This window comes from Penaeus monodon, chromosome 17 (genome assembly GCF_015228065.2).
Source record: "Penaeus monodon isolate SGIC_2016 chromosome 17, NSTDA_Pmon_1, whole genome shotgun sequence".
NCBI lineage: Eukaryota > Metazoa > Arthropoda > Malacostraca > Decapoda > Penaeidae > Penaeus > Penaeus monodon.
In genome coordinates, this window is record NC_051402.1 from 3,494,357 (window position 1) to 3,510,742 (window position 16,386).

At 36.2% G+C, this 16,386-nt stretch overlaps 1 long non-coding RNA gene across 1 annotated transcript; it reads right to left on the minus strand.

Annotated features, from left to right (window-relative positions):
- Positions 1–13,179: 13,179 nt before the first annotated feature.
- On the minus strand, positions 13,180–15,766 carry LOC119583892. Its single transcript, XR_005229743.1, has 2 exons — positions 15,259–15,766; positions 13,180–14,155 (listed from the first exon to the last, which is right to left on the minus strand). It is a non-coding gene; the product is annotated as an uncharacterized LOC119583892 (long non-coding RNA).
- Between the last annotated feature and the right edge of the window lie 620 nt (positions 15,767–16,386).

Below are 16,386 nucleotides of genomic sequence, written 5' to 3' on the forward strand. Positions count from 1 at the left end.
CTTCATATATCATAAACAAAACCCAGATACTTGTATAGATAAGAAGTTAAGAAATTTACTTATAAAAATTTTAGGAAAGCGGTTTTATCTTCAATTCGAAAACATAAAGGACTTATTTTACCGCCTATACATCCTGAGTTCGTAGCATCTATAGGAAGACTCGGGTCGGGATTTTCCCCGTCAAGGGTCGACCTGAACGGACCTCGGGAATGAGCGTAGGGGCAGCCCCCTTTTCACCTTTTTATGTGTATTTTTGTGTGTGTTCCCCTGTTTTTCTGCGGCTTGTTCTCTAGTTCACAAATTTTCCTTGAAGATGAACCGTCTCTATTATGACAAATGTAGAAAAGGTATGAATGAGAATGAATATCTTCGCAATACAAGAGATGTATTTGAAGATGTTTAGCGACCTTATTTGCTTGGCATTGGGTGTAACACATGCGAAGGGATTCTGACTGCTGCATAGGTAAATGATACAATTAGTTCAAATATAGTACTGATAGAATGAGACACACACACACGCACATATACACTTACATATAAATAAATAAATAAATATATATATATATATATATATATATATATATATATATATATATATATATGTATGTATATGTATGTCTGTGTATATATGTATATGTATAACTATATGTATATGTATATATGTGTTTATATATTTATATACGTATATTTATATGTATATGTACATATGTGTATATACATATGTATATATACACATGTGTATATACTGTACACACACATATGTATATATATATACACACACACATAATAAATAGATAAATAAATAAATGGATAAATAAATAAATAAATAAATAAATAAATAAATAAATATATATATATATATATATATATATATATATATATATATATATATATATATATATATATAAGTGTGTGAGTGTGTGTATACACACTTTCTCTCTCTCTCTCTCTTTCTCGCACACACACATATATACCCACACACACGCACACACACACACACACATACACACACACACACACACACTCACGCACACATACACACACATTTATATATATATATAAATATATATATATATATATATATATATATATATATATATATATATAAGTGTGTGAGTGTGTGCGTGTGTGTATACACACTTTCTCTCTCTCTCTCTCGCACGCACACACACATATATACCCACCCACTCACCCACCCACCCACACATATATATATATAATATAAATAAATAAATAAATTATATATATATATGTATATATATATATATATATATATATATATATATATATATATATATTATATATATGTGTGTGTGTGTGTGTGTGTGTGTGTGTGTGTGTGTGTGTGTGTGTGCGTGTGTGTATGTATGTATGTATATGAGTGTATATGCACACACACACACACACACACACACACACACACACACACACACACACACACACACATATATATATATATATATATATATATATATATATATATATATATATATTCCATAATAGATTTGCCCCTCAGGCGTCGTATTGTAAGTATGAATAGGCAGACTAATACAGTCGTGAAGAATTTCATGTTTATTAGACGTTTCGGAGGTATAACAAGATCTCCATCATCAGTACTGTCAAAAAGATCCAAAAAGTCAATTAGACAATAATTATTACATGTATCTGGTTCTGAATTTAAAAAGAATACACACACAATTGTAAATACAAAAAACGTAAAAGAAAACAATATATACATAGACAAAAAAAGTAAAAAACATAAAATAATCATATAATATAAGCATCTAATTGAAATAAAATAACTTATATACATACACACTAACAATCAATATGGTAAAACTAACCAAAAGTGGGTGGTTGGGAGGGAAGATCTATTGTGTGAATAAGGTGGTTGTGTGATTTAACTTGGGTTTCAACCTCTGTATCAGCAGGGATTCTGAGATGATAAGGTCAGGGCGTGCCCATGGCTTCCCCAGGCCGTTCAGGACTGGCACAAAGACAGCTTTTCATCCTTTTAACACGGCTCTCACACCTTAGGAAACGGAAAGTAGAAGAGGTTGGAGAAGGGGAGAGGGAAAAGACTGCAAAATTAGATGAGCTGAGGGCTGAGGCTCAAGGCAAGGGAGATCCCCAGCATTGGGTCTCAGTCCTTGTCTCCTAAGCCCCCCCAACGACAACAACAGGCCAGGGATTTTGGGGGGAGATTTTCGTACCAATTCCTTCAGTTCCACAGATTAATACACTTTCGTAGGAACATATCTACAACACACTATTTCAAATATATATCGATCATTACTCTCTTCGTATTAAAATCTCTCAGACTAACAAGTAGCATTTCTCTTGAGCCGTTAATTCAAATCCACAGTACTTTCATAGAAGACGCAAGACACTGCCAGGCGCACGAGTCGTGCGATTATCAGTAAATCTGCTGTTTTACATTTAAAAGCGGGTATCTGTGTAATGGCAATTAGCATTCACCCTCTACAAGTTTCATATTATATGCTGATGTCAATAAAGCAACGTTTGCTACAGAAGTATAAAATATATATACACATGTATGCTACTATTATATCATGCCAATGTATATCAGTGTCAGTACAAATAAAATTATATGAATGGCTTCAAATAGCCTATAAATATTATAGACAACCGAAGTGAAGGCGTCAAACAAAAATGAGATATTTATATTATCAATTTATATTAGCGGGAGTTTTCTCCGAGAGCTCCTTCTCGTGTGTGATCGCGGGGCATGGGTAAAGCGAAGGTTACACTAGTTTATTCTGTCCTAGGATCCCCAGATAGGATTGCCGAAGTCTGGTCTGCTACAGAGAGGGTTTGGTCACACTATATTCTGTGTCCCTTCGGACACTAATATGATATGACTTACTGCTGTATACCATTACTAAACTAAGATTTTACCTATATTTAAGATTTACCTATATTTTAGATTATGAATGTGAGGTAAAACTAACAAGATCAGGAAAAGTGAAATATGCATATTTGTGGAGAGTTGATGTGCGTAGCTCGGGTATTCATTGCTTATTTCATCCATTAATGTTCTTTCCACATCCCTGCTTTTATAATCCTTATGACTGGTGTTCCACAACGGCTCTTTGACTTTCACTTCATCCAACAAGGCGTAAATAACTTCCGGAGAGCTCCATGCTTTTGGCGTGTCGAAGTGGGTTAATGTTTATGTTCGTTAGTCAAATGAACGTTTATCCGAATTATCTATAAACATTTAATGAGACATCGTTGTTCGATGCAATATATCTTTGTGTCTAATAATCAAGTTTGTTTTTATCATGATATATCATTTTTATAAGATTCTAAGTAATGAGTTTACCAGTAATTATATTATAGTTTTTGTTTCGGCAATATCTTTCAGCTCTAGGCAGGGATGAAATACCGACAGAGCGTTTTCGCGCTGCAGAGGGATTTTTCATCTCGGATCCGTTTACAGAATGGGCAGCATCCAGTTCTGTAAAGGGATCCATGGACAGAACAGATTAATGTGACAGGCCCTTAAGGTAGTTTTTTCAGGGTGTTGCTAGCGAAGGTCATGATAACAAATGTCCATGGGATTTTGAAGTAACTATAGTATAAAATCAGGAAGTTTGTACTTTGAATTTGAAACCTAATCATGATGTTATTAACAGCTTTCTTCTTGATTTGATTAATATATTGCATAAGTTGGGAATGTTTTTCCAACCAGGAAATAACATTGTCTGTAAATTCTGGAATTCTCTGTGGGATTTTCTTTCCTTTCAATGTTGAGAGTTATATTTGCAGTTTGAATATCCCACAACTTATAAAAATATATATTGATGAATTTTCAAATACATTTTTGACAGGAAATGCGAATTTGTTCATCAGTATGTGACAGTTAGGTGTTTTTTAGTGTTGTAGAGGCAATTCAACCATCTCATGGATTTGAGTAACTATAGCTATCAAATCAGGAGTGCGTACTGGTGAATGGACCTAATCATGATGTATCAACACTGTTCTTGGTTTGATTAATTATGCTCATTTGGCATGTGTTTTTAAGCCAGAAATAAATGTCTGTCAAGCGGGAATTCTCCTGGGATTCTTCCTTTGCGCATGTGCAGAGTTAATTGCGTTTAATTCCACACTTATTAAACTATTATTGATGATATACAAATCGTTTTTGAAGGACAATATACAAATTTTGGTAATTTTATTATAGATATTTTAAACCCACAATTCAAAATTTCGTCAATAGCATAAAACATATCGGACCAGAAACGTATAGATATCCGTGAGAACCATTAGATATAATTTGTAAATGATAATCAGTTGACTGGTTTATGAAATCGTGTATCCTATTCCAAGTAAAATCAATATCTATTGTTTCTGAAATAGACAATACAATTGCCCGTATAAATGTTGTGTATACTCTGAAATACAAATAACGTAGAGCGCTATGCAAATGAACAAGTAAATCAATGGACATAAAAAGAACAATAATTGAATAAGAAGTTGTCCCTCTAGAAAAAAAGTCATATAAAATCAGACAATCAATATTCAATGCACTGAAGGCTTGCATAATATGTATGTGTGCGTGTGCATATATATATATATATATATATATATATATATATATATATATATATATATAATATACAGGCATACATATATATTATCTCTCTCTCTCTCTCTCTCTCTCTCTCTCTCTCTCTCTCTATATATATATATATATATATATATATATATATATATATATATATATATATATATATTATATAACAATATATGTGTGTGTGTGCAATATATGTATATATACATACATACATATATTATATATACATATATATACTTATATGTGTGTGTGTGTGGGGATCAATAAATAATAATAATAACGATATTAGTATCAACTATAACATGTATAACTTTTATATCATTACCAAAACTAACTGATCAAAGCGTGTTCTGCCCAGCCCTCACGGCCGCCGAACAGACTCAGCTGAGGCACCACCGGCCAGAACCCGGCTGAGGAATCCCCACCATGAGCGAAGTCCTACGGCAAATCCGGGATGAATGTTGCTGGTCGGTAAAATAGCCACCAACTATTTCCTATGTTGCTAGTTAGTATCTCTATTCTCGATTATCCTGTTTCTGACATTTGGATTTTGTGTGTGAGTGGAAATATTAAGAAATTTACGTATATTTCAAAAAGGTAGAAACTACAGAAACTGTATAATATGGATAAAGAACGAAAAAGAAACAAAGATATATATATATATATATATATATATATATATATATATATATATATATATATATATATTTATATATATATATATATATATATATATATATATATATATATATATATATATATATATATATATTTATATATATGTAATATATATATATATATATATAATTATATATATATATATATATATAATATATATATATATGAGTGTGTGTGGTATGTGTGTGTGTGTGTGTGTAAGTGAAATACAACAGCCAAGAAACTTTACCTCTGATTTCTGAACCTGTATCAAAAACTCAAACCTGCTATACTTTAGGAGAACTAGCAGTATTATAAGTTCTTTATACATACATACATATATATATATATATATATATATATATATTTATATATATATATATATATATATATATATATGCATTTATATATATATATATATATATATATATATATATATATATATATATATATATGTATTTATATATATATATACATATATATACACACATACACATATATGTATACACATTCACACACACACACACACACACACATATATGTATGTATATATGTATATATATATCTGTTTTTGTGTGTATATATATCTATCGCATATATATATATATATATATATATATATATATATATATATATATATCTATATATATATTGTATATATCTGTGTGCATGTATATGTATGTATGTATACACCTATATATACATACATATGTATATAAATGCATACATATATATTCATACTTGTATATATATATATATATATATATATATATATATATATATGTGTGTGTGTGTGTGTGCACATATAAACACATATATACATATACTTATATATACACACACATACATATACATAATATAAGCATCTAATTGAAATAAAATATACATAAACAGTAACAATCAATATGGTAAAACTAACCAAAAGTGGGTGACTGGGAGGGAAGATCTATTGCGTGAGTGAGGTGGTTGCGGTGGTTGTTTGATTTAACTCTGGTTTCATCCTTTATATCAGCAGGGATTCTGAGATGACGAGAATACTGTCCACGTAAATGACCTTCCCTTTCATGTATCCCTCCCTGTCCGACTACATTAACCTCCTCCCCGCCAATGTTAGAATTGTTGTTATCTAGGCCGTCCTGCCAAACACTGCTGTTCCACAGCCTGATAACCTGGTCCTAATCCATCATGCACGTGCCATTGTGGTGGCCCCCATAACGTATTTCATGGGGGCTGCCCCACCTACAAGTTTGAGTTTGAGGTGACAACTCTCATTATTCAGGCTTGGCATCACTCTGTGCGAAGCCAGACAGTAAGCATGTCGACGAGGTTTTCCCCTTACTCGCTACTTCAATAAAATCGCTCGTTCTACCCCTCCCTTCCCCCCAAGATGTCCCCATCCAACTCCATTGCAGCAACTCTTGAAGATATTCAGAACAATCTGCTCGAGTCCCAAATCAACACAGAAACACTTTATCAGCCTCTAATTTCACAAGTCCCTCTCGTTCCATACTCAAAGTGACTACAAATATCCATTTTCCTCCTCCTCATAATACCCCTACACCCCTTCCTCATACCTCCTCTCAACACACCCCATCCCCCCAGCTCTACCGCCATCCATCCCCACTATCCCATCCACTCCCTCTTGGATACACACATGAATCCCTCTTATGTCACAACAATGCCATTCCCTGGATCCTCCACCTCCTGATACTACACCACCTCCCCCTCTCATTCCTTAACTCATCCCTTAGCTCATTCCCCTTCAAATTCTCTAACACACATTGTTATCACTCGTCGATTAACTTATTAACATTGGAATATGCACAGTTTCCATTCTCACAGACCTAGCTTCGTTACATTTTTGTAACCCATCCATTATCTGCCTCCGAGAGACTTTTCTTCCACATTCTCCTATAACAGTCCCTAACTACTATTTTGTCTCTTTCTCACACTCCCATTATATCTCGTCTATGCTTATGTAGCGAGACAGATTACAGTTCAAAGGTCTCACAGCGTTGACCCGACAAACGACCCCTTCTCCTATCACTTCGCCCTCTGAACTACCGTCCGAGATCGTTCGCCTGGAATTCCGTGACAGCCTCGGGCACAGGGCAGGCAAGGCAAGGTCGGGGGGGAGTCTTGGCGAGAGCGGAATTCGGAGAGGCAGACCGGAAAGGTGCACGACCGTGAAAGGAAGGAGCAGAGGCAGTTCGGAAAGCAGAGAACAGGCGGCAGAGCAGACGAATGGATCGGCAGCCCCTTTTTACCCCTCATCTGAGTTAAGTTCTGCAGTATTGCGTGCCTGTGTGGATTTACGTAATAAAGGGGAATATTTCGTCTATCCTGTGTGGATTTCTTTTAACGATCCTTCGAAGCAATACCTGCCTTCCCTTTACAAATAACCAAAAAGAGTTAACCGTTTCATTATAAATGATCAAATCCATTTTCCCATAAGACCATTAAATTTTCCCACGCTACCATTCCACCAATGTAAAAAGGACATATAAAGAGGTCTTAACCCCGTCAACGAGCGTCTTCGGCTCATTGCGCACTGTAACGACGGTTTAGATCGCTACACTTATACATTAGACAACACCATATGTTATACCTTCTTTTTAAATCACTGTCCCTTGCACAATTATTTACATCTTTCTTTGCCACTGGATCACAGATTATTTCACTCTAATTCTCCTCTCCCCCACCTCATTGACTTTGTTGCCTTTGAAACTCTAGCTTCCCAACTCCAGCCACCTTTCCTCATAGGTGGGAATTTTAACTGCTTCCACACTCTTTAGGGGGTGATTCCACCATTACCTCCGGTGGTCAATCCCTAGTATGCTTCCTCATCACAACTCTCCTTATTATTCTTAATTCACACTCCGACATGAACACACAATTGTTTTCATGCTTTAACCTCTCTCTATGCTCCCTTTCTCTCTATTTAGACCCATTGGTTAGTTCTAAACTACTTTCCAGTCCACATATATCCTACTTCATATGTCCCACTTCCTAATCCTCCATGGTGTACTTTCATTTCGCTATTTGCTATTCCTCCATCTCCCTTCTCGTCCATTTCAGATATACAACGTTTCACAAGTACAGCTCTAAGAGCTGGCTCTACAGCCATTTCCAAAACCTCAAGACCTTATATCTCTAAGTGTGTCCATGGTGGAATTCTGATTGCATCAAAGCAATTTGCTTAAATCACACAGTTTGGAGCAGTTATTGCTACAAATGATAACTAATCAGCTATCAATCCTTGTCTTCTTTAAAAGAGCATTCACCTGTATTAATTTTACAATCCGAAACGTTAAAACACGTAGCTGGCAAATTTTTTCCTCAATTACACCTACATCTATCTCAGCTATCTGGGGTCGGATCGATACACTATTAGGCAAACATTCCCCCATCCAGCCCCATCCTCCATATGTCTCTTCCATTACGTGCCACTAGTGAATGCACCCCCATCATCTTCACCCTGTCCTCTACTGAGTTCTATAATGCTCCTTTTTCTTCCTTTGAACTCCACGTTGCCTTACAGTTGTGCTGCATCACCCATGAAGGCCCTGATGGTGTGCCTTACCTTCCTATTAACTATTTTCAACCACATATGGATGATAGGAATTTTTCCTTCTCAATGGCGAGCTCTTATCCTCCCATTCTTGAAAGACAATAAATTGGGTACACTTCCTCAAGATTACTGTCCCCCTCGGTCTAACTAGTTGCTTGTGCAAACTACTACATCTGCATTTGCAAGCCATGACTCTGTATTAGCCATATTCTTTGACTTAAAAAAAGCATACTCGTATGATACCACATGGCGGTACCATATTCCCCAAATATTGTTTTCCCTAGGCATACGCAGAAACATGGGTGTCTTTATAAAGTCCATCCTCCCCAAATGCAATTTCCAGGTCTTGCTGTTAATGCCATTGTTTCAGTTCTACCATCAGGAGCCCGGTCATAAAAATCTATGGCTATCGTTTTTCTACCTTTTTTCTTGCGCATGTGTAGGTCCCCAACCTCCACTCTTCTTGTATGGTGCTCCACTGTAATACCATTCTTCTAGCAAATTCCTTGGCGTTATTTTTGGATACAAATTCTCCTGGCGAGACCATATCTTTTACATTAAAGAAAAAGCTCTGAATCTTAGACTCTCTCCCATATGTTCTGGGGCTCAGATCACAAAACTCTCCTCCATCTTCATGTTACTTTGATCCTCTCCACTCTTCATTATGGATATCATGTCTACTTGCCTCCCTTACCCATAGCAAATAATCATTTACTCAACCCCTCTCCCTACTCTTTCCAGTACTATACCTTCCTATACTGCTACTTGACCTTAGATGTCTAACACCTTTATGTTTGATTTTAACCATTAACCATTCACTAATAGCACTGCTTCACCCCTAATAATATCTCTTTTAGAGAACAAGACCCTTGATTTAGAAAGTGCCTGTAGTCAAGTCTATTCACTGGATCTAGCCTAATGTAATGCTGATGCTATGCTTCTCCAATGTTCCTACAGCCATTACTCCTTAACAACCTCAGGCTGAAGAAATTCCACAACAGGACACTTGTCACTGCTTTTACTGTGTGGCAACTCTCCTCATAACAGGAAAGTATGTCCAGCATGTGAAGTCTTGTGGAAAGAAGGGCCACTTTACTAAGATATGTCGGCCGAAGTTATTAGCAAGTGTTCACTCAGGTACATCGACAGCTTTGTTCTCTCCTACAGTGTTAGCTGTCACTAGTTTTTCACTTTTTTTTTTTTTTTTTTTTTTTTTTTTACACAGCAGCTGTTGTGTCAGTAAATGGGAAAAAAAGTTTCATGCATTAATAGATTCCTGCAGCTTGGAAAGATTTATTAGTGCGAATACTGCTTTGGAACTGAAACTAAAAGTCTATTGCATGAACAGAGATATAACAATGGCTCAAACTTCACTAAATAGAAGTTGTAGAGGGTATTCATAAGTAGATTTAGAGCTTAATGAACAGGTTTTGTGCTATGATAAAATCTTATTTGAAGATAATGATACAATTTTTATTGGTGAAGAAATTGTCCATCTACTATCTGAAGGTATTATAGAACCTAGTACTTCCCCATGGTATACTCAAGTTGTAGTGCAAAAGACCCTACCAGCAGATATAAAAAGACTACATTGATTATTCCCATACAGTCAACTTGTACACAGAATTAAATGCCTACTCAATTTTGTAGAGTTTCATTTGGGGTCACAAATGGAGTTCAGCAAGAGAATCTGAAAGACATTCTTCCTTATCTTGATAATATTACAGTTGCTGCTCATAATCAAGAGGAACATGAAGTTCTCAGAGTTATTAGTGACAATACACTGACTCTAAATGAATCAAAGACCATAACGTCTATGTTCTCAATTAATGTCCTTAGTTACTGTGTTGACTATGGTATAATAAAACCTGATCCTGAGAGGTTCGAACCTTTACAAGATATTCTTCCCCTGTGAAGTCTTGGGGCACTAAAGAAAGCAGTTAGAATGTTTGCCTGTTATGCAAAATGGATACCAAATTTTACGGACAAAATCCTGCCATTAATTAATATTACTTTTTCCACTGGGTAAACAGAATATAGAGGCCTTCACTCATCTCAAGAGTGAAATGGATTCCCAGTTTCAGACAAACTCCAGCCATTAATTAATAACCTTACTTTGAATGTGATGCCTCTGAAGTAGTCATTTTAGACGTGTTAAACAAAGGTGAACGACCTCTTGCTTTTATATCTTGAACATTACAGGGTAGGGAGTAACAATATCTAGATGTGGAGGGGTACATTTCTCTGCTTTCCTTACCACTGCCTCTCCCTTGACCAAGGCTCCGACCACTGATACTGATTCTCTCTCTCTCTGCTCGCTGTTTGCTGTCATTTCTATCCATTCTGAAAATCCACCAATATTGCTGACCTGCGTTCAAATCCCTCGCCGCCAGTGGATGGTAACCCCGGCCATTCCTTGCATACACGGGGCATTTAGAAGAAAAATGAAACAGACAATATGTCACACCATTGTAACAAATGGAATCAAACCAAACCTTTAAACCTGCTACAATCTTTGTTATAGCCTATGCCCTCCCCCCCTTATTACTACTCTTCATCCTTACAATATTCTTTCCGTAGACACAACATCCCCATGAAGTTTATATTGGTGGAGTGTCCTGCCCTGTTCGATCATATCAACCTCTTCCCTGTCAATGTAAAAAATGTTGGCATTTTGGTCACCCAGGAAAACATTGTCGTTCCACAGTCCGCAGCCCTCTATGTGCCCAACCCTGGTCATGACCGTTCAGATTGCTCTGTTCAATAATGCACATGTGCCAATTGTGGTGGCTCCCATAACATTTTTTTTTATAGGAGCTGCCCTGCCTACAAGCTCGATTTTGATGTAGTAGTTCTCAGATTCAAACTATTCCTCACTACACGAAGCTAGAAAAGCACGCCAAGGTTTTTCTCTTTCTACATATTCCAAAACTGTCCAAAACCATCCTATCTCTACTTCATCTCTCCCCCAATCAAATGCCTCTTCCAGTCTAAATCCAGATACCCCAATCTCTACTGCTTCCCCACTACCTACCTCCTCCTCACTCTACCTGTCGTACTAGGCAATCCCATTGTCTTCTACCACACCCTCTCTTACACCCACCTCTCCATCTGCTCCTCGGACATCTATTCCCTCTTCTCCTCAGAAGACCTTTGTTTCTCAAACCTCCCCTCCAGAAATTCTTGAAGACCTCCAAAACTTCCTAAAGATGACTCAAGAGAATGCTCCGCTCCCTCATCCACCCGCCAATACCTTTATTCCAATTTGCTCTACAGTCAAAGTAATTGCCGATATCCATCCTCAAGTTCCCCTTTCTTCTTCCTCCCATTCTCCCAAATTACACCCCATCCTCTACTCCATGTGCATCCCCATTTCCTCTTCCTTCCCTTTTACCTTAACCACATCGCACCTAGATGCTCACGTGACTTCCTTGTCACAACAGTGTCCTTACTCCGGATGCCTCCACTCTTGACATTCTTCCTCATACTTCACCTTCCCTGTTCCCTTATCACATTCTCTAGCTTTTTCTATTTGTATTACCCACTGATTGTTTCACAATGGCTCCTTTGCAGTTTTCATCATAGTTACCCTCCCTCCCTCAGACACATACTTTCTATTTGATTTAATCGCCCTATACCCTTAATCACTTCCACTTTTCCAAATCGTCGTACTCCATTTTCAGCCCCCCACCTAACCTTTTCCCGACCATTCTATCCTACAACCTTTAACAACTAATAAATCTTGTCCTAAGTGCAAACTTATTTTTATCCTTTTCACCACAATATTTTACCATAGTGCTATATGACCTTTGATGTCTAGCATTTATTTCTTCCAACCATTGACCATACAAATATGTGTGTATGTATATGCTTATATATATGTATATTTATGTATATATATATACACACATATATATATTTCTCTATATGCATATACACGTGTACGTGTGTGTGTGTATATATATATATATATATATATATATATATATATCTTACAAGTAATTGATCCCATATGTTTCTTTGGTACTTAATGGCAAGCCTATGATATATGTAGCATTTAAGAAGCCGATAAAGAAAAGGTTGCAGTACTATTATATTTTTAATTAATTATATGAACATTGAGTAAACATTTAAATCTTGGTCTTTTCAAAAGTGACACTGTAAATATGAGAACATACTTTAGTTTTATGGTTAGCTTGAACACCAATTCAGAAAATATTCAAGGAACTATTGTTTATCGAACATTATTTAAGCTATTTCATGGACATCAAAATTGTAGTTAAAAAACATTAAATACATGAAATAGAACAAAAATTGCATGGAAAATAACAAGGAGATAAATAACCATACATAAATACACAAATTTATATTATCACAAAACATATAGTAGAATCAGTAACACTTCTTAGACAATAAACAAGATATTACAAAATCGACAATGGAAGAAAAATTCACAATACAAAAAACTAGATTTATTGAAAATGAGACTAGTTTCGAAATCCACCTGGATTCTATCCTCGGGTCTGAAAAATCGACAATATCTTTCAAATTACAATATTATAAAACACAAAGCTTATAACTACAATAAACAAACATGACAATACTACCAACCTTCTAATTTCAACGAAGATGAATTTATACAAAAAAATATAAACATTTTAGCAAACATCAGTGAACAGTCGACATTATTACTTAAAAAAAAAAAAAAAAAAAGAAAGAAAGAAAGAAAAAAAAAACAAAAAACAAAAAACAGAATACTCCCAATCAAAACTTTCCTTCTGATGTAGAGCCATCCTCTCCTGCCATGGTATTTGTAACAGATGAGAGAGAGAGAGAAAATATATGTCTTACTCTTCCTAACCTGCAATCCTTCAACACCTTACTGTAGTCTAATTCCTGCAGCATGATTTTCATTATCTAACAACTCAGTCTGTGCAGTTGCTTCACATTTTACCCTGAGATAATTATGGAGGATTCACAGCTGCTCCTTGACCAGCATCACTTGCACGGCCTTGGGGCTTGAGCCACAAGGTCGTGCAAGTGGTGCTGGTCAACATACAAAGCATTAACCAAGCAAGCATGATAACGCTGCGGTGAGCCTTATTATCGTAGTATCTGTCGGCCATTGCATCAAAAATCGCTTGCCATCAATGCTCCAGAGTGTACTGAAAGCACTTGCTACATCTTGTCACCCTTCAGATGTTGATAGCAGCTGAAAGTATTGCCTTTCATAGTGTCGTAAATGGCTTTACACACTTCAGGAATAATCCTCGAGATCTGACAATGGCTTATCCTGTACTGATACATCAGTGAACGACGTGATTCTCCTGAAAGTGAAAGAGAATCATTACTGTAGTATACTTGTTAAATAGTTTAATAAGAAAAAACTAATGTTGTTTCCACCCGTAGGTAAACCTTATTGTTATACCCACTGTGACTCTAACCAATGCCGAGGCTAAAGGAAGCGTAGAACTAAAGGCCTACAAATTTTCCTCTACATCATACCTAGATTTATTAAGGAGCAGGGAGGGAATTCATCCCCCTGGAATTAACTTTTTCCATTCCCCCTCCCTAAGTTATGAAAGCATTATTTGGTAAATTTATAGTCACCCAACCCGCAATTTTTTGATGTGCGTTATATTTTCATGGCAGTCGATGCAGTGCTTTAATTTTGTACCTCTTTCCCGTCGCAAATGTCTAGTTTTCGAGTTATGTCCCCCCCCCCCCCATCATCCCCAATGATCTTGGGGAAATGTGGGAAATTTGGTATAATATAAATTAAAACATCGCATGTATAACCAGAAAGACATAATCCACATCACAAAATTGTTTATTATAGGAAATGGTAAATTGCCCACTTAAAACCTAGCCTAGCATTGCCTAATAATTTGAAACGGTTTTATGCTCCCCCACCCAAAATCCCTGATTTCTAACTGTCCCCCCTATAAGAGAGTAGGCACAACTTGAAAAGAGAAATTTGTGATGGGAAATATCAAAGCCCCGCATGTATCACCAAAGTACATCAGAAAATCGTTGGTTGGGTGAAAATGTAAATTGCCCCTTATGTATTGTGCCTTTTGTTATTAGCCTTTATCCACCCCCACTACAAGAGTATCAGGAATTTTACTCCAACTAGTGAATTTTGTTTTAAAATGTAGGTGACTTCTTTGTGCCTACATGACCAAACAAATTTTATAATCTTAGGAGCATTTTTGGTTTACTGCACATTACTAGTCACTATGGTCAATACCAGCATTGTCATTACTTCACATATACTGAAATATTTGTACTGAAATCTGAATGTATGTAAGTAATAAACAAGCTCTGTTACATGATTTGCTAACTATAGACAGACATCATAATAATTACATGTAGGCAACAGCAAAATCATATATAAAAGATGAATAATTAAGAACTACTTAACACTTACCCGTTGCTACATGTCGAAGTGTTAATGGCAAGTTTTGGTCTGCTTGAATTGCCCTTCTCACCTCACAAGATTAAACAACTTATAAAAATGCTCCTTGTTCATCCTGTGAAATTCGTAGAAACCGCAGCTGTCCTCCAGTTATAACTCCCTCACGAGCTTATTGAAACCACGTAAGTCTCCTATTTTCTCCACTTTCACTCATAAACTTTTTGACTTCCTTTCTTCTTTCTTCATAAAATCATACACGAAACTTTGGCGAGAACAGAGAATAAGTCCTTGTGCTCCATGTTGCTAAAAAAAAAAGTATGTGTAGTGTTACTAAAGCGAGAAGTAGGTGCGGTCAAGGGGCCGGATTTACTAACGCATGTACGGGAGGGATCGTATGATGCTTGTTTGTATCGTAAATCAAGGTACTCTCTCGTTTCTCGCAACGAGCGTATTTTCAAAACACTTCCGAGGTCGGAAACACGTCTCCGTTCGAGAGACACTAGCGGATATCTGAAACCATATGTAACGTTCACCGTGGCAACCCTCCTCCAGTCTTATCAACCTCATAAATACCTTCAGGAGTGTGCAACTGCCACTTTTCTTTGGGGAAATCAACTAATGTGTAAGAGAAATATGGCTAATGTAAATACGATGGCCTTTGTCGATCCGCGGAGGCCGCGAGGCCTCGGAAACACTTAATGTAGGCCGAACATAAATCACTCAATATATATATATATTGTGTGTGTGTGTATTCATACGTTTATATATATTTATATATTGATTTATATATAATTATATGTTATGATTTTATCACACACACATAGATAAATGGATAGATATAGCTATAAATATCAGAATTTAAGAATTGATTGATAAAGGTGGTGAAGATTAATGAAGGCATTTGCTAGTGAAAGTGACCTAATGCACCTAACTCTAACTAGAAAAAAAAATGTCTGCATTAAAGTCTCATGACTCTCCTTTATTATTTCTTTTATCAGCGTTAGCTGATTGGTCGTTCGATCCTTTTAGGAAGTAAAGCCCCACGATACCTAGCGATAATAAATACGGTCATAATGGTTACAAGACCTTTTGCCTAAGTAGAGCCTAGCGCTGTCTGGACCTTGTATCTGAGGAGTGTTG